General features: G+C 40.6%; 1 long non-coding RNA gene across 2 annotated transcripts; it reads left to right on the top strand.

Moving 5' to 3' along the window:
* The first annotated feature begins 855 nt into the window (after positions 1-855).
* Positions 856-3,314, top strand: LOC124880428. 2 transcript variants are annotated; one of them, XR_007041330.1, is made up of 3 exons: positions 856-1,757; positions 2,566-2,738; positions 2,860-3,314. It is a non-coding gene; the product is annotated as an uncharacterized LOC124880428 (long non-coding RNA). The 2 variants fall into 2 exon arrangements; XR_007041331.1 differs by having other exon boundaries at positions 1,754-1,782.
* Positions 3,315-3,606: the final 292 nt, after the last annotated feature.

Below are 3,606 nucleotides of genomic sequence, written 5' to 3'. Positions count from 1 at the left end.
GGTGCTGCCCCAGATGACCTGGCCTCCACAGTCACCGGACCTGAACCCAATCAAGATGGTTTGGGGTGAGCTGGACCGCAGAGTGAAGGCAAAAGGTCCAACAAGTGCTAAGCATCTCTGGGAACTCCTTCAAGACTGTTGGAAAACCATTTCAGGTGACGTCAAAACCAAAAGAGCGAGAGTCGTAACCACAGATTTTTGACATGCGCAAATAAAAGTTTATATTTTGCAAATAACTTTTTTCTCATGGGAAAAAATTAGTCATTTTAATCAAAACGTTTTTTCAAACTGTTTTTTTTTTCTCCCCTAAATAAAATTTTCCATTAAAAAAAAAATATTGTTACAACTCTGAAAGTTTTGATCACAACTTAATATTTTTTGATTGAGATTAGTTTTTTTTATTGAATATTGCAAAAGTTTTGACCACAATTAATTGTTTTGAGATTAGTTGTTTTTTTTTTATTGAGATTAGTTTTGTTTGATTGAATAATATTGAGACAAATTTACCTCCATATAAATAAAGCATAATAGGCAACTGATGTGAAGTGGATTTACAACTTCGAAACAACGACCAAAAGAAAGATTAGACGACAAAACTGTTGCTAGCAAAGAAGTGGTGGCTAAAACTAATACTAGCTGAGGAGAGACAGACATTGCTGCTCTCAATGTGAACTCAAATCAGGGTGAATCAGAAAATATTCAGTCCATGGGAGTACTTTCAAGTGTAATCAGGGAAATTCACGAGTTAAACAAGACTCTTTCAAAGAAAATTGACTAGAATTCAGCACTGCTCCAAACTTCCATCAGTTGAGTGAAGGCTACTTTGGATACTGTGTTGATGAGGATGAGAGAGGCCAAGAATCGATTCAGTGACACAGAGGATAAGTGATAAATGAGCTCAAACATCTGACTAAGCAGCTAAAAAGTGAAAACGAGTTCCTTAAAAGAAAAGTCATCCAGCTCAAAAATCATAGCAGAAGGAATAATATTTGAGTGGTGGGACTAAAAGAAGGCTCTGAGGGAACGGACCCTGTGAAGTTCTTCACAAACTGGATACTGGAGGTGCTGGGAGCCGAAGGCTCAGGTGAAGCAGCTCAGTGGCTGGAGCTGGAAATTGAACGAGCACACAGGACTGTGTCTTTGGAGCCCAGACAAGGTGAACCTCCTCGTATCTCCCCCAGACCTGTTTTGATCCGTCTACTTCGTTCTCAAGATTGGGAGAAAATTTTGGCTTTGGCCAAAAAGAGAGGAACCATCTGCTTCAATAATATGAAAATCAACCAGAATTAGCCAAACGCTTCAAACAGCTTGTCCCCGTGCTGCAAGCGATCAAAGCAAGAAACATGCTGTGCTACCTCATCTATCCTGCACGCCTGAAGGTCCATCTAGTCGCTGGAGGAACTCGCTTTTACAACTCTGCAGAGGAGGCATTTCCTTTCCTTAACAGCCTGACACAGGAGAAGCAGCAGACATCCACGGCCAATAATCACTGACTATTAACACCGAGTCCGGATAAACGAGGGTCTGTTCAGAATGCTTGTGGGATCAATATACCAGCAACTTTTGATGGCGCATACTGGAGAAGAATTGACGATTAAGGTGACAGACAGGATTGTGGTTGCTATTTGCTCAGGACTACGCCTCCAGAGACAGGTGAATTGGATTATCGCTGCTTCCTGGACACCTGGCGTTACCTGATCCATCCCTATATTTCTCCAGTTTCTTCTATTTTATTTTAGTGATGTACTACAGGGTCGGTGAGTACTATTGTTATGTATAAGGGTAAGTCACTGGTTAATAGTTGAACATGTTATTAGTTGAAAATGTTATTGCTTACAGTTTATTGGTTTGCCTATTTTTCACTGCAGTTTATAATCGCCCATACACTGAGCGGCCAAAGAGGATATCACTGGCTAAAATGCCTTTCCCTATGGGGTTTAGAAAGAGTTGGTTTTTACATTTACAAATGTTGTGAGAGCTCGCAGATTCAGTTGATAATTTAGGAATACAGCAGGGCGAGCACCTTTGAGTCAACACTTTCGGTTCATGTTTGGTTGTCAGGATGCTATGCTGGCAACTGAGTAAAGTGGTGTATGTTAAACATTACTGTTTACATTACATTTTTTTAGAGAGACATAAACAAGGAACAAATTTTGTTCATTAGAGCTTTGGTGGGTTACCTAGATAAAAGGGAGAATTGCTTGTTGACTTTTTATTATAGCCAAGGTTAATGATGAGTCCATTGAAATTTGTAATATTTAATGTCAAAGGATTGAATAGTCCTATAAAAAGAAAGTGTCTATACTTACCTAAAAAAATTAATCCCTGATATTGTTTACTTACAAGAAACACATTTATCTGACAGGGAGCATAAAAAATTTAAGAGACTGGGAAGGACAGGTTTTCAACTCATCATTTGGTTCAAAGTCAAAAGGAACAGCAATTTTGCTGCATAAAAACATCCCATTTATTGCTATGAAATCTATATCTAACTCTTCAAGTAGATACATTATGGTACTCTCAGAGAATGGGGTTGTCCTGTTGCTGTTTCCTGTTTGTCACCAGTTCCGCTACCATCCACCAGAGGGCTCCCTGTAGCTGGTTGCTGGGCTCCTCATGCTGTCTCCTGCTGCACCTCTCCACAGGTGCAGCTCATCATGGGCAATCAGCCTTCTCCTTCAGGCAGCATAAAAGAGCTGGAAGCCAGTCACTCAGTACCTGAGTGTTAACAGTCACCGGTAACTCCAAGCCTCCTCCTGCGCCTTGTCTTTTGTGAACCTTTGAACCTACCTGAGTTTATCTGAGCATTTTGATCTCTGTTTCCAACAGTAATCCCTGTGTTTCTGTTCCTTTTTAAAGGTGCCAGTTCCAGTGCTCATTTGTTTCCCTCTCTGTGGAGGATCTCTGTGAAATACCAAGACTTAGTTCATTTCTGGATCAGTTCCCCACGACTGGCTTCCACTCTGAGCCAGGAATGAGCCAGCCTTACAGCAGAGATCTGCACGACCTGTTTGCCCAGCACCACTTTGCTCTCAAAGCCTTCTGGATTCAAACAGTGTGAGACAAACTAATCAAGCCACACGTTAACTGGAAACCACTGTTGGCAACCCCATCAATGACTCACATCTCCTCCCTGGTGGACAACACCAACTCCTCCCTCAAGCATTGATCATCTCATTCATGTCACTCTTTGGAAACCTATCACTTACCAACATCTTTCTTCCAGAGTTCCTGGTTCCCCTTGTTGCTGTACCACCCAGATCAGATTCTCTACTGCACTATTTCATTGTAATCAATAAACATCATTTAACTGACTCATTTTTCTTCTGAGAGTTTATCATGCATGTGGGTCAGAAACCTTAAACCCGCCATGACAGGTACAGGGCAAATGTATTCAGAATCCTGGACATTTATGAACATTTATGCACCTAACTATGACGATACTTTATTTATGGAAATCTTTCTTCAGGTTTCCCAAGGTGGCCGGGGATTTTAATTTCTGTTAAGAAACTGTGTTGATAAATCTTCTGCTAGACTCTGTCTTCTCTCTAAATCTGCCAAAATTACAATTTAATTTTTGAAAGACTTAAATTCAACAGATGGTTG

The sequence above is a fragment of the Girardinichthys multiradiatus genome, chromosome 14 (assembly GCF_021462225.1).
Source record: "Girardinichthys multiradiatus isolate DD_20200921_A chromosome 14, DD_fGirMul_XY1, whole genome shotgun sequence".
Taxonomy (NCBI): Eukaryota; Metazoa; Chordata; class Actinopteri; order Cyprinodontiformes; family Goodeidae; genus Girardinichthys; species Girardinichthys multiradiatus.
The sequence above is the reverse complement of the archived record's forward strand: the minus strand, read 5'-3'. Positions and strand labels throughout refer to the sequence as shown.